This window comes from Calidris pugnax, unplaced genomic scaffold, assembly GCF_001431845.1.
Source record: "Calidris pugnax isolate Ruff unplaced genomic scaffold, ASM143184v1 scaffold147, whole genome shotgun sequence".
Taxonomy (NCBI): domain Eukaryota; kingdom Metazoa; phylum Chordata; class Aves; order Charadriiformes; family Scolopacidae; genus Calidris; species Calidris pugnax.
Window position 1 is genome coordinate 3,347,182 of NW_015092359.1, and position 25,240 is coordinate 3,372,421.

Consider the following 25,240-nt stretch of genomic DNA (forward strand, 5'->3'; position numbering starts at 1 on the left):
AGTTTTAGCTCTGAGGCAAATTGTTTCTTTGGTTTTGGAAATCAGGGAGGCAGACAATTGGCAAAGCAGCTGGTGAGCTGAGACTGCCACTGCTTATGCTAATTGCTGTTGTCTGCTTGTTAGCCCCCGCTCCCCCCATCTGTCTGCATCCACCTGCTGTCTTTTCATACCCTTTCGCTCGCAGTTGGAGCAGGGATCCCAGAGACTCCTCCTTGGCTGGACAAGCACCCTGCAACCGCAGGATCAGGCCCTGACTTTAGGTGCTGTCTCATGCTGCAAAGAAACAGGTGGTGTCCCCTTGTGCAAGGCCTGATGTGGTGGTGGTGGCCCTGAGCTTTGGTGGAGGCTGAGGGATGCTTACTGTAACCACACTAGCTGAGTGTGCCTGAAATTTAGTCCGTTTTTCTCAGGGCTTATGGAATATTGGCTCCGTGCTCTTGGCGTCGCAAGGCTCAGCAAAGATAATTTTAGACAGGAACAGAAAGTCTCTGTAAGCCTTACAGTCATAGCTGCTTCACTGGCAGAAACAAAGGCAGGAGAAGCCCGTTGCTGAAACATTCTGCTTAGTAGATGCACTGGAGTAAAAATTTAAAGGGAAATTTGGGGGGAGGAGGAGAACCTGAAGAGGTGATTTCCTGCAACTGCTGTGATGCTCCATTCCTTTTCTGAGGAGACAGTGCTATACAGCAGTCAGTGGGCAGGAACCAAGGGCCTGGAGCCTGGTCCAGAGCCCTGGCTTGTGGGGTGAGGCTGGGGAAGCTGTTTTTTGCCTTTACCGTAGTTTCCCCTTTGTGAAGCGTTAACGTCGTTGCTGCCTTCTCTATAATGCAACTTGAGATTTAGTGGCCATGGGAGCTGGATGTTTCTTCTAAACACGTGCTATTTTTGCAGTAATGAAAAAGCTGTCCTAAATTGGTAAAGACGAATGCCAGAATTCGTATTCTTTTTAATTTGCTCTCGACTTCCACAATGGCTGCAGGTTGCAATCCTTTTAATTTCCGTGCGGTAAAAACTCTGCAGGCTATGAACAACCAGCCCAAACTCTGACCCTGCTTGCTGCTGTAAAACCTGGCTAATTTTATCAGCCTCATCAGAACCATTCATGGATTGAGTGGGATGGGGAGAGCAGCCCCTTACCCCCCGGGGCGTTTTCACCACTAGAAAGATGAAAGAGGAAGTAACTCAGAAAGGCAGCTCAGGAATGGAACAGCCCCATGTTGATTGAAACATGCAAGAATGTCATCAAGCTACTCTCCTACCTGGTGTGTTTAATATTTTTTTTTCCTTTTTGTCTCTTTTCTTTGCTTTTGTTGCCACTGAAGTGCCTGTCCAAAGTGCTTTGTATGATGAGAATGAAACGCATCCTGCCCCAGAATCAGCTTAAGGACTAGCCACTGCTCAGCTCTCACTGAAATCCTCAAAATAGGCATTGAGCAAAACTTACAATGATGTGTTGATTTCATTGATGTGTTGATTTCCCTGCCTACACGGGAGTTGGATCTTAAATCCCCCCTCAGTCTGACACGGGAGGCTCACATTGAGCACACTGGGGCCTTGAACTCCTCTGAACCAGCAGGTAAAGCTGTAAGCAGCATCTCTGGCTGTGTTACCCGAATGCTTTGCAGCGTTTAGTGTGGTTACACTTCCTGAGCTGTTGCTGTAAAACCGGGCTGTGTGTGCAACCCCCTTTTATAGAGGGGAAGGGCTGAGCTGAGAGAGGCTGCGTGACTCTCCCAGCCTGGGGTAGGAAATCTGTGGTAAGTCTGATGAAGCCTTCATGGCCTTTACAGGGCAACACCCTAACCTTTAGGCCATCTCTTCTCTGCGCATGTAAGATGATAATGCTGCTGCATTGAATATGGCATGGCTGCACGATTTTCTTAGAGAATAAGCACTTGTGGCTTGTGTGGGCTTTGTTCCAGGTGTGGAGGTGGTTGCTGCTGAGATCTATCTGCGATGCCATTAACGATTTTTTTTATTTCCTGACTAAATTAACTCCACTCCTCTCACACTGCGACCCAGACAGAAGGTTGTTGTAGCAGGTTGGTTTTTTTTTTTTTTTTTTTTTTTTTAGATATGTTAAAGTGTTTCCTGGTTTTTGTAACCGATTCTAAAATTATTTCTATGTTTTTCTCATAGCTTAAATTTCGTATCACAGTTGGATCATGTTCCATATTTAACACAATCATTGATGAATGTATCAATGAAAAAGTACTTTCAGAACATGTCATGGCATTCAGGATTACTTGAACTTTATTATATGTAGGCTATACTTTGTATGGAGGATTTGTCTGCAAGCTACATCTTTTTTCAGAACTTCAAGTGTTTTAGTTGACAATTCTTGCCAGAATTTCGGCTGGAGGGTTTTTTTTTTTTTTTTTTTTTTTTTTTTAGATAGGATTTGAACTTAGCTGCAGCAGAATAAGGAACTTCTTGGTGGTGTGTTGCTCCTGCAGGAGGGCTTTTTCTAGCTTGGGAACCGCAAGCCTGTTTGTTGGGACTGTGACCACTTGCTGAACGTGTCTAGGCTTAGCTCTCAGGAACGGAGCTTGGATCCTGTACCTGGGGTGGTTAAAACTGGGGGTTCGTTATAAGGAGGGTAAGATTAGATGGTGTGTGAATTAGCCCTACCACACGTATGGCCAATCGTGCAAGGGGCTGTACAGGCACAGACTGAAAAATCCCCACCCTAATCTGCTTGCTGTCTGACCATGACATAAGAAACGCAGGCGATAATGAAAAAGAAAGCAAGGAGACCATATTAGTCAGCACGACGGTGCTCGTCAACAGCAGCCTGATAGCTGCTGTGGATTTGCTAGAAGGTTGAGAAAGCCCCTTCAAAACTGTCCAAAGATAGCGAAGTAGCGCTGAATGGGATTTTTTTGGGAATACGGTGGTGTACGAGGGGGTTGCTCTGAGAATTTAGAGGTTTGAGTTGCAGGCAGGTATGGAGAGGTAAGCACTCATTTCCCAAGCACAGCACACTGGCCCCGTGACACTGGTGTGGCCACAGAGCTGTGGTCTAAGAGCTGGGAGAGCTGGCTGTGCCAGCAGCAGGATGTGTGCTCGCTTAAATTTTTTGCCTTCCAGTGTATCAGGTAGTCTAAAACAGGGTGCTGCTTTCCTGGTGAACCTGCCATACACTTAGACAAGACTCCTACTGCTTCTGCCCTTGGACTGTTCAAGGTGAGGTGGAGTAGGAGGATATCGCAGGGAGACAAACTGGAAAAGAGGAGGGTCTCAGTGTGTTTCCTGCAAGCATGCAGGTAGACAGCACTCAGGCATGGACGGGAACCTCTGACAGTGTCCTTGACCTCTCTCCTGTCTGCATTGTGGGTGCGATCACAGCAGGATGTGGTCTTTATGCGTAGATCACATCCTGCTGTGAGATCGCACACAGGATCACAGTGTAGATCAAGAACGGGGTGAAGAGTGGCTTGATAGCTCTAGCTCTGCTAGCCATCCGGGCTGATAGCAGGGCCACAGCGAGCTATATATTGTTGTTGAGGTTGGTCTTGTCCAAGGAAGTTGCTGTAGGGAAGTCTCTGCTGACAAATAAGGTAGTGTGAGTGGAGCAGCCCTTTCCCACCACTCCTCTTTAGATCTGTTCTGCGCCTGGAGCTGTGGTGGTCATCCATGCATGGTGTACTGGCTCTCCTCTGGCACACTGCTTAGAGAAAGGCTAGCTGCTCTGGTGGGACAAACCAGCTTGGTGGGCCCATGCGTTTCCATGTCTGTCTTAGCAGCCAGTGGTGTCTTTCTCAGCCGTTGCATTGCTTGAGAAGCACAGCTCAGACCTCTTGACGGGTAGTGACACAACAAGCTGAACGTGGGTGCTGGCAAGGAGTGTGACTTGCAGCTGCATTTCTGAAGGAGGCCAGGAAGCACAGGTTGCCAGTCAATAGTGTATGGGATGAACTTGGCCTGCCGGAGCAACTTCTTCTTTGTGCAGGCTACCCTGCAATCCTTCCCCAGGGCTCTGACTTGAATGTAACCAAAACACAACTCTTGGATGGTGATCCCACCATCACAGAAGTCTTTCTCCCAACATATGATGCTTTGCTCTCATAGTGCTCAAAAAGGTACTTCTGACCTCCGCTCCAGCTCTGGAGGTGGTTGATTTACTCTCCTCTCCTGGTTCTCGAGTCTCTTGGTCCCAGATTCAAGGTAGAGGTGGCCCTGCAGCCCTGAGATGTCCTGCTGGGGAGGCTGGGCCCTGAAGCAAAGCAAGGCTGGTGTTTCTCTCTCCCTGCAATTTTGAGGACAGTCAGTGTCCATCACAGGCAGCTGGAGTGGGAGAGCGCGGGGCTGTTGTCCTCTGCCAGGCCAGCTGCCTGCTGGTGACTGAAGGGGCAGGGCACCATCTGGTGGCATGAAAGGAATTTGTCCACACGTCTGTCAGAGAGCAGTCCTGGCTTTCTCAGCCAGATACAAACTAGTAGTTTCCAACTTTTTCCCCCTGCTTTCCGCGCCCCCTCCCCCCCCTTCCGCAGCGTTAAGCCCCTCTGTGGCTTTCCCTACACCTCCCTGATGTGCTTTTTTCTCCCCAGCTGCTGTGATGACCTCTTGCAGAGAGGCTTAAGATGACAAACTTGGCCAGCTCCAGGTCGTTCCTGGAGCATAACAAAGTATCTCAGTCTGGGAAGGAGCGTTACAGAGCTGCAGAGGGCATTGCCCAAGGACAGGCTCTGGTAGGGCCTGAGATGTGACAGCGCTGTCCCTTTAGAGCTCCTCTAGGTTAGATCAGAGGTCTGTCTAGCCTAGTATCCTCTTCCTGACAGCAGATGTCTAGGGAAAGACAAACAAAGGCAGTGAGCTGGCAGCAGGAGATCAGCTAGATGGTCTGCCAGCCTCCAATGTGCAGGCAGGAACATTGTGAGTTTGACATCTTGCCTCTATTTTGAATAACCTTCTGTCATTTCATCCTTCCTGCTTTTGAGTCGTCACCATTTGAACCCATAAAGGTTCCTAGTGTTCACCACACCTTGTGGAGGGGCGGCTGGGAAGGAGGCTTCTGCCCTGGGCCAGGAGGTGGGAACAGCTGTCCGAGGTTGTATGGGCATTGTTCATCTCATGCTGGGGCTTGTGGCTCAGAGTACATGCCAGAAAGGATTGGTGACATGTCACTGCTGTCTCTCTTTTCCAGGTCCCTTGGAAAGACCAGATAAGCCAGATGTGCCCAGATTGTGGATCTGTTAATCTTCAAGCAGAGAGGAGCGGTGGCACACAGCTGAGAACCAGGTGTCAAGGTGGGCCTTAAGGAACAAGCCTTGTACGTGAGCTGTCTGTATGAGATGGGGTGGTTTGGCTCCTTCAGATCCCCTGAGACTCCTGAACTGTTTGAGGGCTACTGGACACTTGAGCTTGACTGTTCCCTAAAAAAGCAGTGCCAAAAATCAGGTACAGAAGAGCGGAGGCCCGTTGTTTTGTGAAAATCATGGCAGTCCGAGCTCTTTCTCATTCAAATCCTGTTTTTTGGCAGGGTCTTGCTTCTGTTTTGGTGTCTCCTGAAACCTGGATATTGAGGATTGAGGTGTTTGTACCCTCGGCTGTCAGGTTAGACAGTTGCTGGTGTTTCTCCAAGCAGACCAAATTTCATGTACTTCCCTTTCATTTTGCTGTTGGCTTCCCATAGAATTATTTAGGTTGAAAAAGGGCCACAAAGATGATCAGAGGGCTGGAGCATCTCTTGTATGAAGACAGGCTGAGAGAGTTGGGGTTCTTCAGCCTGGAGAAGGCTCCAGGGAGACTTTTTAGCAGTCTTCCAGTGCATAAAGGGGGCCTACAGAAAAGGTGGGGAAGGACTCTATTAGGGAGTGTAGCAATAGGATGAAGGGTAATGGTTTTAAACTGAAAGAGGAGATTTAGATTAGATATTAGGAAGAAATTCTTTCCCATGAGGGTGGTGAGACCCTAGAACAGGTTTCCCAGAGAAGCTGTGGATGCCCCATCCCTGGAGGGGTTCAAGGCCAGGCTGGATGGGGCTTGGAGCAACCTGGTCTGGTGGGAGGTGTCCCTGCCCATGGCAGGAGGTTGGATCTGGATGCTCTTTAAGGTCCCTTCCAACCCAAACCATTCTCTGATTCTGTAAGACCTTTAAGATCATCAGGTCCAACCATTAACACTGCCAAGTCCACCACAAAACTATGTCCCTAAGTGCCACATCCATATGTCTTTTAAAGAACTCCAGGGATGGTGACTCAACCACTTCCATGGGCAGCCTGTTCCAATGTTTGATAACCTTTTCAGTGAAGAAATTTTTCCCAATATCCATCCTAAACCTCCCCTGGCACAACTTGAGGCCGTTTCCTTTTATCCTATTGCTTGTTACTTGACAGAAGAGTCCGTCCCCCACCTTGCAGCAACCTCCTTTCAGGCAGTTGTAGAAAGCGGTAAGGTCTGCCCTGAGAGACCTCCCATGAGACATCCCATCAGCTTCCCTCTTCCCTCACTAGTGTCTTAGATTCCTGGAGCAGTGCTGTCCCCTGTTTTCTTTGGACTGGAGTCACAATAGCCCCTAGAAAATAGTCATCTGGCTCGTTTCTGTTGCTTTTGTCATGTAACCAAATGCAGGTACCTCCTGGCCCCTGTGAAGGTGCGTCCCAGCACAGCTTGCCTGCCTGGGGTGGAGAAAGGGCTGCAGAACTGTGAGGAGCAGGCAGTGAGCTAGGAGTTGTGCCAGGCTCTGAAACGGGTGTCATTTGAGCTGACTTCTTACCTCTCTTTGTATTTTATTTAGGTATTTTTCAGCTAATCAATTTAAATCTGAGAGGCACAGGGTAACAACCTGAACATCTTGTTTAGTGTTCAGGTCTGACTGTTCTCAATGCTCTATGAGAGGGCAGCACAGGACTGTTTTTTGGTTACCTTTGTGCCTTCCACGTAAGCAGGGGAAAGTAGTGGAGCCACTGAAAGGCCACCTTTGCAGATTCACATTTTGCCACCAGAGAGCTCCCATCCTTCACACCAGTCCAAGGGTGAGGAAATAATGGCCAACATGACAAGAAAGTCCCTCAGTCTCCACTGTATCCCAGCTTTCATTGTAAGAGCCAGACTCTGTGATGCTTGTTCTACCTTAAAAAAAAAAAAACAACTTATTCTTTTAGTGCTTGGTAGAGTTTTGCCCCTCCATTGCAGGCTTCTTATAGTGCTTGGCAGAGTTTTGCCCCTCCATTGCAGGCTTCTTATGAAAGGGGGAATGTTGTGGCTGGCTAATCCAAGAAAACACAGTGAGCAGGTGAAAATCTGGTGCCAGCAATACAGTTTTTCTGTCTTTGGTGGTTTGGACAGTCTTGCTGATGGAACAGCAGGGCTTGAGAGGGTCTGCCTGAAGCACTAGCCTTGCTGCTAGTAGCCCTACAGAAGAACGTGGCACTTCTGCTTGTGTCTGTAACTTACAGTTCTAGAAACAGTTTTGGCACATGCAGTAGGTTTAGTTTTGTACTAATTTGAGTTTGTAATCACTAGTGATATCACTTTTCCTGTTTAATTACAGGGCTGAAGCATTAACTCCCCCGAACAACGTAATTCTGGCCTTTCCCATCCACTTTCCTTCCTTCCAGTAACTGGCTCCTTTTCCCGCTCTTACCTGGCACTTCCACACATATATTCTGTCCTCCCACGTTTCTGCTTTGCTGAGGAGACAAGTCTTCCACACTTGGAGGAAAAGATGGGTCATTGGTTTAGTTCATTGAATATGTGAAACTGAAAACTGAAAAATCAGTCTCGGATGAGCAGTCTGAATGTTACGGTGATTTGAGAATAATGATTATGCTCCCTTTTTTGGAGGCTGATGTGACGTCTGGCCTTCCTTTGGCAGCTCTCCCCGCTTCTTACCCATGCGGAGAGCCTGAGGAAGCCCTGGCTCACCTGGAGCCTGTGAGACATCAGCCAAGAAGCAGTTCTTCCCTTTGTGGCCACCCCATGGCATCTTGGCAGAGACGAATCTGCAAACTTAAATAGTCTCAGCTCCCAGCTCCAGCAGAGATTGAAGGGCCCATCCTTGCAACTGCTCTTAATTTGCTCAATCTGCTGTATTTTTGTTTAGACACCCCTTCTCTGTGGTGCCCTATACCTAACAGAAATCCTAAAGGAACTGAGGGTTGGGGAGCATAAGTCACTAGAGGTAAAAAGTATCACAACTCATCAGACTTAGTGTCTCTTGTCCTGCTTCAGAGCCACTTCAACAAAGGACCTAGCTGCCAGCAGTACCTAAAGTCCATACCTCAAAAAAGTAGCAGTAAGCCTGATATTTAAAAAACCCCTTACTTCTAAAGCCTCAGACCAGTGGGTGTCAGCTGTGTGACTGTGCCCCAAAGGTTGGCTGCTTCCTCTCCTCGCCTTGTTGCCGGGGAATGATGAGTGAGGGCCACGCTTGGCTGTAGATGTGGCCAAGAGGCAATCCTGTTAAAAGCCAGGGTGCTCTCTTGGGGAAGAGGGTGTAGAATCATCAGACTCCCTCCTTCCTGAAGCAACACTTTGTGCTCGGTGTTGTGAGAGTTTGTATTGCAATTTATTGTGTTCTGAAAAGGGTCTGGTGGAGACCTAGGCTTGTTTTTCCCTGCGTGTCTTACTTCTTTCTTGGAGTCCTGTGCGTAGGTGGGTTCCCTGCAGGTTTCATTATGCTGAGCACTGACGTGCAGTCACAGGATAGAGGAAATAGGTCCACTTTCTTGGAGTCCTGCGGGGTAGGTAGGTTCCCTGCAGGTTTCATGATGCTGAGCACTGACGTGCAGTCACAGGATAACTTCTTTCTTGGAGTCCTGTGCGTAGGTGGGTTCCCTGCAGGTTTCATTATGCTGAGCACTGACGTGCAGTCACAGGATAGAGGAAATAGGTCCATAGGTAAAGATAAAAACCCATGTTAGTCTAGAAAGCATGATCTTCAAGGGAAGATGGAGGGAATTGGAGGGTTGCTTAGTTTGAGGAGGAAAGGACTTAAGAGGTTATAGCAATCTCCAAACATATGTGAGGTCAGCTGCCAAAGAGTAATGGGTTCTTTGTGTTCATGCTAGCTAATGACACGCTGTATTAGTCTTAGATCATAGCAAGGGACATGAGCATTTGGGATCAGAAAAATGTTTCCAAGGATCATAGCAAGGGACATCAGCATTTGGGATCAGAAAAATGTTTCCAAGGGTGAGGATAGCAAACCAGTGAACTAGATTACTCAGGAAAGAAATAAATGTCCTTTCTTGCAGGTTCTTGAAAAGCAGCATCAAGAACAGTACATCTTCCATCCGTGTCCTCAGCTGCTCTGTCAGAGCAAAGGACCTCCACAGGAAAAGTTTCTGCAGCACAGAGAGAGAAGAGTGGAAACACACCTCCAGTGACCCTCCTGGCAGGTCCCCCTCTTCTTACACCTAGGATCTGCAAAGGCTGTGTGCCGTATCTGTTGGAATCTGAGTCACATAGTGCCAGGGAAGAACAGAAGGAAGTCCTTCAAAATCCAGGTGGTTACCAGGATAATAAATTTTACCACAGGAAACTCAGGACACATCTCTGGCGCTTTTCAGTCCAACGTGGCTTCCTTCCAACCCTGGCTGGAGTTGGCAGTCCAGAAACATTATTCTAGCCTGGGGACACAAGCCTGTTCTCTGGTCATGACCAGCTCTGGCTGCACTGGCCAGTAGCATCATGCAAGACTGCCCCAAGCTGGACAGAGAAGCTTGTGGCAGTCCTAAGTACAGATCTGTCATGTATTGTCCCCGTTTGCAACAGGAGACTGCAGCAGCTCTGGGTAGTTTGCAAGAGGCCCTTGGGGGCATTGGTTTCGTTCTTGAGAGTGCTGGGTTAGGCAGAGTTGCCAAGGAGAGCCAGAAGCTTGTGCTCCCTGACACACACAGTGAGCTCCTTCTTGCTGAGAAGCAAACTAGCAGAAGTGAAGAGCCGGCCTGGAGATGGAGATCTCATCCCCAAAACCAGTCTCCCTCCTGCTGAGTTCCCTGCTCTGGGTGCAGAGCCTGATTCTCACTCCAGTGCTCAGGGATTTTCAGTGGGGTGTGAATTAATGCCACATGAAGTGTCCTGTCTTTCTCCTGAGCAGTGAAATAGGATCTTTAGCGTGAGTGAGAATTGGCTCCAACGATGCAGCAGCTGCAAAGTGAGTTCCCCTTTTAGCTGAAATAGGTTGCATTTTGACTAGTGCATTTTTTTTGCTATCCATATTTGCACTAGGAACTTATATCTAAAGAATGTGTATCTTCAGTGATCATCGGAACAGCTTCTTGGCCTGGAGGAATCCTGCTTTTCTAACAGAGCTCCAACACAACTCTGTCAGCACCAAAAACCTGGATGGAGATAGGTGTCCTGGAAGGCTCTCTGACCTGTAAGGGTGCTTCAAAGCAGCGAGACACTTGCAGTTGTAAACCTGGTGCATGTTTCAAAAGGTAGGATGGGTATGGGGGCTTACATATTGGAAGATCAGCGTGTGCTAGCGTGCATCTTTGTGTGAATATCCACAGGCAAAAAAGAGCCAAGGCTCTTCTAGAGTGGGAGAACTTGCTTCATCATTTATTTACATGCTCCAACACTTGCATTTTCATGAGGCTTAGATATTTCATGTATTTGCCAGAACAAACAGAGCACAGGACTCTTCTGAGCTGTTGATGAAATCATTGAGGGCTCTCTGTCTACTTGTGATTTTCTACTTCCTTAGCTTTACTTTGAGATGGGAACATAAAATCTGGCACTCACAGGCACCATGTGGATTTGTGATGGTCTTGGGAGCACTGCTTCTCCATAAAACAATGTCTTGATCACATCCAAGCACAGATGTTGTTTGTTTGTCTGTGACAGGTGTAGCATCAAGGATATTTGCTTGAGCCATCCAAGTCATGCTTAAATGGAAATTCTTTAAAGAAGTTACAAATAGTTCATTTTAGTACACTGGTTCAGTAAACACTGCAGTGAACTCTTGGGAGGAGAGGCTGAATTATATATAAATGAGAGAGATATGTATGGAGGGGAAATGGACAGCTTTTTTAATGACATATTACAGTGGTTACCAAGCCTTATGGTTTTTGTCAGCCATCTATGGATGTTGTATGTTTTTTTTTTTTTCCTTAAAATTCCAGCTGCTGGAAGGAAGATATTGCATAAGAGTCTTTGTTTTCTCATTTTAAAAAAGTTAAGTTTCTAACCATTGTGGTTGCTTAGAAAAACATGAAAGCATGAGCTGAGTGTTCCAGATATGATGTTGAAATCAAAACCAAACACAATGGAAAACTTGGTTCACAGCTTAAAAATCCAGACGGCAAATAAACAGCCTTAGATTGGCTTAGAAATTCTGCAGTTTGGAAATGCATCAATATCTGACTTCTGGGACCTGACTGCTGGCGTAAGGGCACATGTGATTTTGGAATTGGAGTGTAGTCTCTTTTTGGTTAGACAACACTGAATTTTATAAAATGTAAATATTTCTTTAAAATAAAATATTTTTTTAATATTTCTCTGGTGAGAACACATCTTTTTCAAAACTTTCTTGAGCATTGCTTGGGTGTTATTTTGTCTCTTTTGTTTCTCAACTCATTTTGTTTGGAGTTGAGAATTTCATCGTGAATCTCTTTTGGTTCATGCTTCTTTCCCTCTTGACTTTAATGTTTCTGTCTGGAGATTTTATTTTGGTTGAGTTTTGATGTTTACCACAGATTTGGTGTCTTCTTCCTTTCCTTATTTTGGCTTCTTCATCCTATTCTTTGCTTTCCAGCTTTGTTTGGAGCTGGTGCTGGGGAATTCCACCTTGGGTGGTGGGTGATGTTGCACCCAGATACTGCCTTTTATCGGCTGAGCATGTGATGTTTCTGAGTGGCTCAGCACAGCCACTCAGTGTCACATTGGAGCTCATCTTCTCATGACTAGGGAAGTTGTTGGCTTGTTTCATTTTTTTTTCCAGAGGAGATGACTGAATTTTTGGTGAAAGACATGCACAGTGCAGGAATTCATGGAGAGGCAATTTCAGTTCTCCAAGCAGAATTGGTCCTGAGGGTCTGTAGTGGCAAACTTTGTGGCCACTTCAGTGCTGGTGAAGCTGTTGGGTGGTGTGAGAAAAGCTGGAGGATGAAAAACAAGAGATCCTTTTCTCTCCTATTCCCTACTTGTGTGGCATGGCAGTGATGATTGTGTGTCTTCATGCTTCAGGCCAGGTTGTTCTTGTGCTCCGCTCCTGGAGCTAACGGGCAAATCCAAGCTCAGATGCTGGCTTGGCCCAGACTGTGGTGCTTGCTGAAAGTTGGAAGATGGAGGTCTAAACACACTTGCTGTGGGCCTAAGATCTTGCTCTTAGGAGCTGGCTGGATTGGGCACAGTCCCATGCACAGCAGCCAGCCTGAGCTTAGTCCTTCCAGTAGGAATGTTTAGGGTTCAAGCCAGCAGGCAGCAATGAGAACAGGAACCCTGTTGTATCCCAGGCCTTGACCCTGCCCTGTGTCTTGCAGAAGAGTCCTGTTTTCTGACCTGACTCCAGGTTTAGGTCATGAACTGTATTCTGTATTTGCAGAATGAAAATAAAGGGTGTGCAAAGCCCTGGTTATTGGAGCCCCAAGGAGCAGCAGCGGGATGAGTATGACCTACATGGGAAGCTCAGGAGTATGTGTTAGGGAAGCCCTGGTCCAGGGAAGGTGAGGAACCAGCTTACAGCACTGTCCAAGGCTGACAGCTTATCTGAAGAGGATCCTGAAGGACATGGGAAAGCTGTGGATGCATGAATGAAAGAGAGGTGTGATGGTGTGTTATATAAATTAGTATATCTCTGCATAGCCCAGCTGCAGATGAAATAGTTTCTTTGGAGCCAGCACAGCTAGTGACTCTTTTCCAGAGACCGTCATCCTGCTCTTAACCTGTCCTGGACTGTTTTGGAAAGGATAAGGTTTCTCTCCTAGATTGTGGGAGGCAGGCTGCTTCCCGTGCGTCTGCATTTAGGGAAGAAACCCCGGGTGCTTCCACACAGTATTGAACCCTGCAACAATCCTTGCAGACTGCCATCTCTCAGCTTCTCCTGCTCCCAACATTTAGGATCATTTCTTCCTTGGGGGAATTTCACCTAGGTGAGATGATGTTTTTAGACCTGGACCGCCCAGTGATTAGGATGAGGCAAAGTACTATCCCTGGCATGAGTTTGCTCTTCCAGAAGTCTTCTGTTATTTTATTAAGGTTAGAAATCCGCATTAGAAGATCTGCAGCTCTGAGCATCATATGTATGAGATAGAAATGTCTTAACCATAGGCAGGCTTGCTAGAGCTTATTTGTTAGAGTCTTTGTCTCAGAGCTTAAGCATTTGTATCTATCACCCTGTAGTAGGCCCATGGCTGTCCAGGGCTTCGAGGCTATGTGGGTAATTAATAGTTAAGCTTCTATATTCCATCTAATTTAGGCCTTTCACAGCATTATTCACCTCAGATGGCCCCTTATGTGCTGGGTGCAAGGCAAAGGCCTATCCATGCATTAAACAACGTATACGACAGGCTGCCAGAAGGTAGGGGCATTTTAGACCAACAAAGAGAGGTGCCTCCAAGGTTCAGATGCCATAGGCTGGACAGGACCCTGAGTAACCTCATCAAGCTGGATGTGCTTTGAGCGTTGAGCTGGACTTGGTGACCTCCAGAAATCTCTTCCAACCTATATTACTCTGTGATAAATTCAGCAGCCCGATATTGCAGAGGGCTTGCTGGAAACCAGCTTGGAAATCTGCTGTAACAAAACCAGTCCATCTGGTAACAGACCCTGCATCCTGCCACTGAGTGAGGCTGCAGCATGCCCTAAGGTGGGCTGAGCTATCCCAGCTCGAATAAATAAAAGCAAGAGTGGCATAGCTGGGCAGAGAGGGAAGTGGGGAGCGGCATTCCTTTGAGCCACACATCAGTTCATGCCTCTTAGCACGGACTGACTTATCTGTGTTTGCCAGCCTTTAATTAAGTGGTGTGTACGCAAATTTCAGAGGAAGCTGTTGGATGGCATGTAGTGATTAAAAGCACTTGAGTGGGCAGAGAGAGATATGTAAAGTTAGAGGTGGCATGGCCAGGTCTGTGAAGATACAGCACTGCTGGTCTCAAGAGCAACTGGTTACCCACTTCTCAAAACACTCATTTCTGAACTGCTACTTAAAATTCCTCAATGAGGACTTTGCAGAAAGCATGACCTTAGAAGGGGGGCTGGTGGGACTTGGCATGCTTGCTGGAGCAAGATGCAGTAGCAGAAAGAGTGAAAAATTCCAATTTTTATTTTTCTTTACAGGCTTTCTCAGCCTCTCCTCAAACTCTGAAGCATGTGGGAGTTTGACCATCAGAGCCCAAATCCGTGAGCCACGGTAGATCTGAAAGAAATGGTTTCTGACAGATCTGATGCTTTCAGTGCTTATTTCTCCTTCCTTCTCCTTGCCCAGCTGGGATGTTGTTGCAAGGTGTCTGTGATGTTTCACAGCAGTGTTTTTGATATTTGTCAGTAATGTCTGTGCCTGGTTGCTGGGTTTGTTTGGGAGCAACTTGCTGGAATACTCTTACCTGAGAAACGTCTCCTGCGGTTTATTTGTTCTCTGCAAGGAGTTTGGTTTTTCCTTTTCTTTTAAAACCAGGCTTGGTTGTGTAAAGCATGCAGAAAATCTGTATTTTGGCCACGGTCTGTAATATTTTACTTGAAATTGGCCAATCCTGTAAATATTCTTGCCAATAAAGTTGAGAGAATCAACAGAGAGCGAGCAAAGCTCTGTCATGTGGTATAGTAATAAACTTTTTCAGCATTGGTATATAAGGGATCTACTAAAATGTCTAGTGTCTTGTTAGAATATGGGTAGGACAGAACAGATAAAATACAGTGGTGGAAGAGGCCCTGAGTGTCCATTTTGTCTATTTCCCTGTCTACATGCAGGGAAAAACTTCATCACAGCTCTTTGTCTCTCTGGTGGTGTGGAGCCTGTCCCCTCTCCTAGCAAACTGCTCCACATCCCAACAGAATAAACTGGATGTGCCTATTCCTGTGGTGTTTGTAGGGAATCTGGATCTGTTTGTTTCATTGCATGCTGAAAGGCACGAATTCATTCCAGGATAAACTGAGCGTGCATCTGGTTTATTTGTGTGCATGTTTGTGCTTCAAACCCTTGCTTGAGTGATTGCCTTCATGCCTCTGCCATCGCCGCCTCTGCGTTCCCAGAATTTTTCAGTTGGTGAGTGATTGTTCTTTGGGGCACTACATCTCTGTCCTAATGAGCTGGGGGAAAGTTTGTCTGACCTGGGAATGCGATAAGAACCCGCAGGATATTTTTGGAGAGTTACCCAATGGTTTGGCGGGGTGTTTTTACTGCAAAGATGCTCAGGTGAAAAGTCATCATTCCTAGTATAATACTGGGAAAATTTACATTTTTATGTCCCCATTCCTTGCTTGGATTGTTTTTGTATTGTTTTGTGCTGTGCAAAAGGAGGCAAGGTTAGCCCTCTCCTTCCTAAGGCTAGGAGGTGCCCTCCTGGCCTACAAAATACAAGCATGGCTAAGGCATTGCCATGATGTTTTTCACGGTGTCTCCACCACCACTCCTTCTTCCACCCATCCCCTATACATCCCACCAGTATCTATTCAAGCCCCCTTTTCAGTTTGTTAGGCTTAGGGGTACCCGATGTACTTCGTTTGTGGTGTGCCCTGGGCCTAAGAGATGAGTCCCTAAGCGGTAAGGACTGACTTACTGATGTGCATTGGAAGCTCAGGGCTTTTGGAGCTGGGTGCTGACTTTGTCCTAGCTAGAGCAAGTGAGGAGTAACTTTGGCACTGCAACATCAGGAGGCAGGTGGCCTCGAAGACTGCTGTTTTGGGTCGCTGTAGACCCGGAGACTGTGTGTCACCTGGTGTGAAGAGTTGGTGTGCAGGCCCTGTGACACTGGGACGATGCAGAAAGTAGTAGAGGGAGGTGAAGCCAGGGCTTTCTGTCCTCTGCTCAATGAGATGTAACGCAGTGATTTTTGCATTCCAACGGTGTTTCTGTTGTCCTTTGGTATACATCAGTGGATATGAAGATCGTTCTGAATCTTCTGAAGTCTGAGGAGCCTGAGAAAAACAGGTGGATGGTTTGATTTGTAGCAGGAAAGAAAAAAAGTGGGGAAAACGTAACTGTTAGAAATCCATTTCCACCACTCATCTCCAATCAAATTCTTTGGGGTACTATGCAAAAGGTGTAGGTTTGGAAGAAAAGAAATCTACGTTTGCATGTATCCTGGGATGTCTGTGAACTTGACAGCTGAAACGAACGGAGCCAAGTAGGAACACGGGAACAGTGCTGAGCTTTGGGCCAGGAGATGTGTCAGGCCAGATGGGAAGGAAGCCTGGAAAAAGCAGATGGCTCCCTAGCTTTTATATCTCCTGTTAGCCCTCAATGCACATGTATTTTTGGAGGTATATCTCTGAAGCATCCAGAAGAGTGGAGACACTCTCCAGATGAAGGAGAATAGGCTCTGTCTCAGACCCTGGCTGGATGTGACCCGTTGGCATCTGGGGAACTTCCAGGCTAAGATCTCTGCCTTTGGCAAAGTGCATATGGCAAATGAATGATACAAGTTTTACTATTTAAGGGTGTGCACTGGGGGAGTGGGGTGGTAGAGAAGACTCCTCTTTTATAAGCCATGGCCTTTGATTAAACAGGCAGTGGGTTCTTGCCACAGAGATGAGTTGTGCAGTGCTCTGTCATCCACACCGGTTGGATTGTTTACTTGCTGTAGGACATGCTGTTGAAGCATCCTCATGCCTGGGCTTGAGCCAGAGGATAATCACGTGGGTTTTATGTTCCCTTGCTTTCCCACAGGTGTTAAGGAGAGACTCAGAAATTGTTGGCCTTAGCACAGGTTGTGAGGGTTTGCAAGCAATGGGATCTCACCCATGACCACAGACGCCTTGACAGAACTTGGCATCTCCCTGCACGACGTCCTCCTCTTCTGTGCCTGGCTCATCTTGACTGCCCTGTACTTGGCGCTGGAGATGTTTTGCTGCAAACATACCTTGCTGGAAAACATTTTTGCACTTCCTCACAGTCATGCCCCAAGCCAAGGTGTGGCTGGATACCAGACCAGCTTCATGTTTGTTGCTGTAGATCCCCCTGCTGCCTTCTGGCCTCGCTCCACCTCAAACTCTTTGCCCTGGGCTTGCACGTGGGCTGAGCCTCCCTGGGACTGTCTGTCGGGTGGGCTTGCTCAGCCTCATCCCAGCTGAGGAGGTGCCCTTAGCTTGGCTGAGCCACGGGGCTTATGTATCATACCGTACTTGGCCACTTGCAAGGGGGGTTGCCTGATTGCTAGGGTGGGCAGGAAGGGAATGGTCCTCCTCTTCTGTGCCTGGCTCATCTTGACTGCCCTGTACTTGGCGCTGGAGATGTTTTGCTGCAAACATACCTTGCTGGAAAACATTTTTGCACTTCCTCACAGTCATGCCCCAAGCCAAGGTGTGGCTGGACAGCCTGTCCAAGTCTCCCTGGATGGCAGCACAGCCCTCCGGGGTGTCAGCCACCCCTCCCAGTTTGGTATCATCAGCAAACTTGCTGAGGATACACTCTGTCCCCTCGTCCAGGTCACTGATGAATATATTAAACAGCACGGGTCCAAGTATTGACCCCTGGGGACTCCACTGGTTACAGGCTTCCAACTTGAACCTGCTCCATTAATCATTACCCTTTGAGTCCTGTCGCACAGCCAGTTCTCAATCCACCCAATCCAAAGAAGGCAATCTCTTGGCCATGATGTTAATTTTAGAGAAAAGATACCTATGTGGGGTTTTGGGAAGGCGGGATGACAGGCTTCCATTTGGTGAGACACTTGGGCAGTGGAGTTCCAAGGAATGTCAGGAAGGGTAGGAAGGGTTGGATTGAGCACCTGAGCACTGGGGTGAACAGAATAAAGGTAGGGACTGAACTGGGAGGTTGGCCAGTGTGTTCTCATGGCTTGGGAAAGAGAGGAAAAGGAGGGACTTGCCAGCCTGTGTCAAGTATATGTACCTGCAAGCCAGTGTGAGGTGTCTGCAAAGTTTTATAGGACTGGTCTGGTCCTACAGGTCTTGCAGAGAAGCCAAAGAGTAAAGGGGATAAAACGTATGTGGTGGTGGTTCTATACACACCCTTGCCCCTTCTCTTCTTGTCTTCTGAAAGGGCAGTACTCCTACATGTGAAGCACCGCGCTTGTGGCAGGTGCCACTTTGTTTCAGTGGCTTGGCACGTTTTGCTGAATGTCAGAAGGAGAGTGGTTAAATTTGGACAATGTTCTTGAAGGGCCTTGTTGTCCTTTACAGGGTAACTCTTCAGAACACTTGATGCCCCCTTGGAAGTTATCACTGTTGGTGCCTGTGCTTTTTGATGTCGTTTTGCTGGATAATCACTGGCATCGTCTGCCTCTGAGCACTCGGTGTATTATACAGCTGCAGTTTAATTTGTGCCCTCTTAAAACTCCCACTGAGTGAATCGGTGTGGTTGGTGACCAGAGCAGGTATTCAGCTGTGTCAGTCTTCACAGGATGACTTCTTTACAAAATAGGCAAAACCGTAATTACAGCTAAAGCCTCTCATTTCTTCAGTTTAATTGTGTATGGCTGGCAGCGGGGATGACAATGAAAAAGCAGCGAGGTTCTTTTTAAATTGATATTAATGGGAATAGACACACGGGGAGAGATACAAGAACTGCTTCCAGCCTAGAAGCAGCAGCTGCAGAAACAAGTGTTACTTGTTTATCAAGACCATGCTACGCCCAAGGGGAAGAAAATGCACGAGGCTGGGATTCAGCAGTTGGGTCCCAGGTCTCAGCCCTGCTAACAGTTGCCTGAGACCCCTAGGGAAATCATCCCACTTCCTACTTCCCATTCCCCATTTGCTTATACTGGGAGCTCCCTGAGCTAAGGATTGTCTCACGAAGTTGAGAGCTAACCAACCACCCTCATCTTACAGGCCGTGTCCCCAGGATGCCCACATGACTTGGGACTGTTGACCAACTGTTGGTTTACTTCTGCTTGGTTTTTTTATCTTTCCAGAATCTCTCATCTCTAATTTCAACTGTTTGGCAACTGAGTGACTCCTAAGGTGGCAGGACACATTGACCACTTAAATCCAACGGTGTGGGCTTCACAATAGAGGACGGCTTGCTGTGGGGACTGGTTGGGATGTTGTTCTCTTGAGCAAGGGTGAGAGGGTTTTGGAGAAAGTGGCTTTCATGTGGGGTCAGGGTCAGAGAAGACTGCAGAGGCAGCTAACATCCCAAACATGGGATCGCCCCCGCTTGCCACAGGCTTCAACTCGTCTCACCCCAGCAGTGAGTCACACGTTGTGGCTGAGCTGGTTAGGCCCAGGCAGGGAAGGGAGAACAGCAAGGGATCAGGGCTGGAGGCATCTCCAGACCCTGCCTGAGCTGGGGTCAGGGTCAGAGAAGACTGCAGAGGCAATTACTCTGTCTTCAGTGGGATCGCCCCCGCTTGCCACAGGCTTCAACTCGTCTCACCCCAGCAGTGAGTCACACGTTGTGGCTGAGCTGGTTAGGCCCAGGCAGGGAAGGGAGAACAGCAAGGGATCAGGGCTGGAGGCATCTCCAGACCCTGCCTGATCCCTGGGCTGGAGTCAGGATGGGAGCAGAACAAGGGCAGCTTAGAGGTCCCTCATGTTTCATTTTCCCCATGGCTGCTTTCTCAGCCTCTTCTGTTTTGTGGATTCCCTGCAAACCCCAGCTTCTGCTTCGTGCAAAGGGCTGTGCTTCCCCCGGTACCACTCCTCTTGTAGCGAGAACCCTCTGCACTCTTTCTTCCCCTGCTAGGGGATGTCCAGTTACACAGACACTGTGTCTTAGGGACAGCCTCTTGGCTTGATTCTCTGATCGTTCACATTGTTCCACCTGCCTTGACATGATGTTCCCTCACCCATGTTGGCTATGGAAAACCCCAGTGTTGCTCATGATGAAGCAGCTGGGGGTTTCTAAGGAGCCTAAATTATCTCTTAATGGACTTGTAGAAGCAGATGTTAGAGCCCCTGGGTTTCAGGCAGCTGAGGTACTGCGTAGATGTTCTCTCTGCATCTTTTCTGCTTTAATCTGTATCATGGTGAGAGCTCTGTGACCTTATTTTTCTCTCCTAAAGCAGCCTGCACACTAGCATTCATAATAGGAAAGGTGAGATTGTTTTAGTTTCTTTTGTAATTCTGGAAGCTAGGGTCCTGGCAGGTGCCTTAATCTGGCAGTGGGGAGCTTTCTTTTGTAATTCTGGCAGGTGCCTTAATCTGGCAGTGGGGAGAGGATCTCCTGGGTTTGACCTAAGTTAGAGTCACCCCATTTCCTGGTGCAAGTCTATATAAGCAAAGGGGTGAATTACGTCCAAAACTGAAACTGCTGGGGTGACCTTGAAATATGGGACCCTTTTACAGCCAAAGTCCTTTGGGGTGGGGGGAAGAAAGCCTGCATTCCTGACATGATTGAAGTGGACATTGTTAATTATGTGTGAAGGTGGATTACTGCGTGGCACGCAACGAGCCATTAATGTTAATCAATCAGAAGTACAAGGAATATGCCTTTTTCTTTATTAACAATAACCTCCTGGAGGGTCTTTGCCCCTGTGGTTGAAAGGAAATATGCTGAGGGAAGAAAGAAAGAAAGAAAGAGTAATGCAATTAAATGAGAGGTATTAAGGCATGTTTTCAATCTCCCTCTCCTGATTCTGGGACTCGATTCAAATCTCGTTCAATGTATTCAGCTCTGTGGTGTGTTCTCGAGCTTGTACTGGTTTTGCAAGCCATCAGTTGTAGTAGAATTTTAATTAATAGCCATATTGACAGCCCCCCAGATTCACAGTTTACTTCTCCAGGAAAGATCTGATTTTCAAGAAAAATGCAGGAAGATCATACAGGACGGGTTTTCCCCAGTGCAAGGTGACCTTCAGTCCAGTGAACTCCCAGTGGTTTGTGGTCTTGTGGCCCTTAAGCACTGAACTCCTTGCTTGTGTCTGCAGATGCTGTGCCAGCGGTGGAGGAGGAAGCAGCTCTTACCACTTAGAGCTTCAAATTACTGAGTAACATGAACTATGAGATCTAGGGAGAGGGACACAGTGGCAAGCAGCAGAAAGACAGGGCTGCTCTCGTGAGACCTCACCTGGAGTGCTGTGTCCGAGTCCTCAACATGGGAAGGACATAGACCTGTTGGGCCACGAAAATGGCCAGAGGGATGGAGCACCTCTCCAGTGAAGACAGGCTGAGAGAGCTGGGGTTGTTCAGCCTGGAGAAGAAAAGGCTCTGGGGAGACCTTAGAGCAGCCTTCCAAGATCTGAAGGGGCCTACAGGAGAGATGGGGAGGGACTCTTTGTCAGGGAATGTAGCGATAGGACGAGGGGTAATGGTTTTAAATTGAAAAAGGGGAAATTGAGATTAGATACCAGAAAGAAATTCTTTGCTGTGAGGGTGGTGAGACACTGGAAGAGGTTGCCCAGAGAAGCTGTGGCTGCCCCATCCCTGGAGGGGTTCAAGGCCAGGCTGGATGGGGCTTGGAGCAACCTGGTCTGGTGGGAGGTGTCCAGGGACAGAGGGGTTGGAACTCGATGATCTTTAAGGTGCCTTCCAAATCTAACCATTCTATGATTCTATGAATGCACTACCTTCCTGTCCACTGCTTTATTTTTTTTTTTCTCATCAAAACAAAGTTTTATCCTGGAATTTGAAGGAAAAAGAGAAAAGGTGGCTTTGGGAGCAGTTTAGATTAATACTTTTGGAGAAGAACTGAATTTTTCCATGGGAAGCCAGCATGACATGTTGAGAGAGACATGTCCTCACCTTTGAAAGTTAGGGATAGCTAAGGTGGTAGTCTTGCTTCTGCTCTTTGCATCAAGAAAGCATTACCCCGCCTGGAAGAATGACATTATTTGGTTTTCTGTGTGTTTTCAAGCCCAGAAACTGAGTGCTGGACTCTAAAAATTCCAGGCTTCTTGCTTCGTACAGACTCAGCGCAGCGGGACTGTTCTTAGCACAGTGGGACTTCTAGGTAGGTAATGCTACTTGATGCTGAAGTGGCCATGGAGTACTTGTAATCATTGCCTCAAGGCATGCTCACTTGCTCTCTGTTTTCCTCCTGAAGTGCAGCCATGGTAAATAAGGCCTTTTTGTTGCTGAGTGATTTCCTACTAGGTAAAAAAACTGTGCAGCTGGAGCGCTGAAGTTTAACGGCCAGTATCGAAGTGCCCAGTGGAAATACTTTGACCTGACATGAAATGCTTCAGAGTAACTGGAAAGAAAACATCAAGTGTCAGTGTGGTTAATTAATTCTGCATCCAGCTGCCTAACTTCTCTTTATTCCATCCCCGCTGATTTTAGAGGTCCCTGGCATTTGAAAAGAGGGCTGGTTGAATGCACAATGTCGGTGCGTTCTCCAAAGCGGATTGGGAAGTAACTGTTCAAAGATCTGAGGGACAATTTAGATTTTAAAAACACTGATCTCTCAAGCATATAGGCTCGTGTTATTCCGCTTGCTGATCTCAGTTATTCAGGCAGTTATGTTTTCTTTTTATTGGATAAGTGTCTGTGTTTGTATGTGCATGGTATTATTAGTCTATTCTTAGTCTTGTGAGAAACATCTTTTCCCTAATAAATATCTCTGAGTACTACACGTTGCTGCTGGGCTGGTGCAGTGATGTATCATCACAGCCTGGTTAACCCTTTATGGATTTGGTTTCCTCTCAGAGGAAATCTCACAATAAGTTGCAGATTTTATTTTATTTTTTTCAAGTTCCAGCCCCTGGACTCACGGGATTATTCGTTACTCTGCATTTGGTTCTGGCCACCACTTTGGCAGAAGAAAACTGGAAAATCTATTTGTGATTGTTATATTTAAAAAAAGGAATCAAAAAGCAGATTAAAAAAGCATTTAGATTGCATTGGTTCTGAGATACTTCAAAGGTGATCTAGGTTTAGGGAGTATGATTACTCATGTTTCAACATCTGAGGTTTGCTATCTTGTTGCTTAGTGACGGCAAAAACTGTTGTTCCTCTTGCAGGCCCTGGTTTCCGTCCTGAATGACGTGAAGAGATTAGAGCTTTGTAGGCTGGCTTTCCAACCCTGCAGGAACCAGAGCCAGGTACCATAATTATCTTTAGACAAACGCAGATAGGAGGCCTGGAGTGGAGGTACTTAGATAAACATGCAAGGGACTGCAATAATGGGGATTTTCTTCCAGGAAGAACAGCCAAACTCTGAAACTCTGTGCCCAGAGAAGAGCTCTACGTACATGTTGGGAATCGCCAAAGCCGAGAGCAGATGACAAAATCTCCCACCCTTAAATATATTCTTTTCCAAAGCAAGATGTGGTGGCCCCCTGTTTATTTTCATACTATGAAAGCAAACGGGAACATAGCCCATAGCAGCACTACCTGTTGGTGTGTGCCATCATACTTCTGCCTATCTAGTGTCCATGTCTTTATGAGCTTGATCCTACAAATCTTACCGTTGAATTAAATTGGGGATTTTATCTTTCAGTCCTGCTGAGACAGAGCTGCCCATATAACTATCTAACTGGAAAATGGTCTGGCTGACTGTGTTTCATGGGATTCTCTGGGCCTATTACAGATTGCAAGAGGGTTTGGCTGGAGGCTAAAGGATGTTTATTTGAAGGAATTTCTACAAAAATGAACACATTCTAATAGCTAAACTTGTAAAAGCGAAGCTTTCATGTTTGAGAAATATACTTTTTGAGTGGTGGAGAATGAAGAAAATGTTACCTAATTTATTAATGAATGCTTGTGAAAGACTTAATACTCATAAAAGCAGCAGCGTGCCAGAGACAATGGAGGTGATCCTGCAGCGTGTCTCTGCATGTTCCCTTGCAAAGCTATGCCAAAGCTCCTTAATCCCGATCTTAATTATTTCAGGGGAAGGCATTTGCTGAACAAAGAACTGCAACTGTGTAAAGTCCGTGCACTGAGGTTTGTGGGGAGGCCAAAATTTCCAGCCAAGGTGGAACCTGGGGTCCCCCAACGCCGTAGCATTGTGGCGGCGCTCTTAGGATTTTAAGCGAAAGGTCTGATCCATGAATCCATGAAGCTCTTCCTACAGGAGCTGGGCACTTGACTGCGGTAAATTGCAATGAAAGTAAAGCAAAGATGCTTTCCCTGCCTCGCTGTCATATTGATAAAAGCCTAATTATTATCCAGCTGGCAATCTGAGAAGGGATATAAGTCGCATAATGTAATTCTTCCTCCTCATGTTCACACAAGTTAATTCTTTGTGTTCAAATGAAGCCTTGCAAGATAGCCTGCCAGTGCGTTCTGTCCCTTTTTTTATGGAATGATGTATTATGCAAACTGCTGGGAAAAGGTGTAAGTTTTTGTTTGTGACCAGCTTCGCAGATAAGTGTGGGCACTCCTAGGTGCCGAGGCCAATTCTTTGCTATTCCCTGCACCCTTCTGAGGTTCCTCTTTAAGGTTTGTGCTGGTGGCATTTTAGGGCTCTGTGTCATCAGCTGCGTTGCGTGCTGTGACCTGGCTTCCTCTCTCCCTGCCTGGGTGACTGGAACTTTCAAACTGGAGTGAAGCGACTGCCAGCCACTGGGTATGAAGCAGTCTTGCACACTCAAAAATAACCATATTCTTGTTGGTGCAAAAGTGCTGCTCAGAAAGTGAGTCTTTGCTCGTGCGCTTGAACCTGCTGAAACCTTGCCACAACCGTGGGATGCAGCACAGGCTAAGGATTAACTGTGCCATCTTCCTATATATTAGTTTATTAATGATAATAGATCTTATTTAAGTGTAATAATCTCTTATTTAAAGTGTAACGGTCTGTGCTCTTCTGAAAGGCCCTTTGATATTTTGTAGTGGGCCTGTCTTTTTGCTGAATGTACACGTGTAGAGCCGTGTGTGAACAGCTGGCTGGGTGAATCTGGGGCTTGTCCACAATTTCACTTCCCTCTTGAGGGAAAAATCTCAGTGCCCAAATATCCCAGTTTGGCTGCTAAGGGTGACTGCCTGGTTTTGTTAGCAAGCTACCATGACTTTCTGAAGATTTCTCTCTCGCCATTGTTAAACATAATAAATGTCCCTGCCCCTTCCCAGTGCTTCAAACCCAACAAGCACAATGCAGAAAAGAGCTTAAGTCCTGTCTAATGAGAAGCAGCCAGGAATCAATGCTGGCAAGTCAACCCCTTGAGAACAGGCTGTTCTCTGCACTCAGATGTTTCATAGACCAGGGTTTTGCTTCCCCATACCAAAAAAAGCCTTAACCAGGCAAAATTTGCTGCTCTGAAATGCTGAGCAGACAGAAAACTGTAACCACTTC

General features: G+C 46.9%; 1 long non-coding RNA gene across 5 annotated transcripts in view; it reads left to right on the top strand.

Annotated features, from left to right (window-relative positions):
• The window catches only part of LOC106900406, a 27,410-nt gene extending 3,310 nt beyond the window's left edge, over positions 1-24,100 (top strand). The window contains exons 2-6 of one of the 5 annotated variants that reach the window (XR_001414153.1): positions 5,147-5,249; positions 9,201-10,388; positions 21,863-21,958; positions 22,968-23,048; positions 23,839-24,100. This is a non-coding gene — a long non-coding RNA (uncharacterized LOC106900406). Of the gene's footprint in view, positions 1-5,146; positions 5,250-9,200; positions 10,389-14,229; positions 14,303-21,862; positions 21,959-22,967; positions 23,127-23,147; positions 23,539-23,838 lie in introns of those variants that run through there. The other 4 variants (XR_001414154.1, XR_001414155.1, XR_001414152.1 and 1 more) reach the window with 4 other exon arrangements.
• Positions 24,101-25,240: the final 1,140 nt, after the last annotated feature.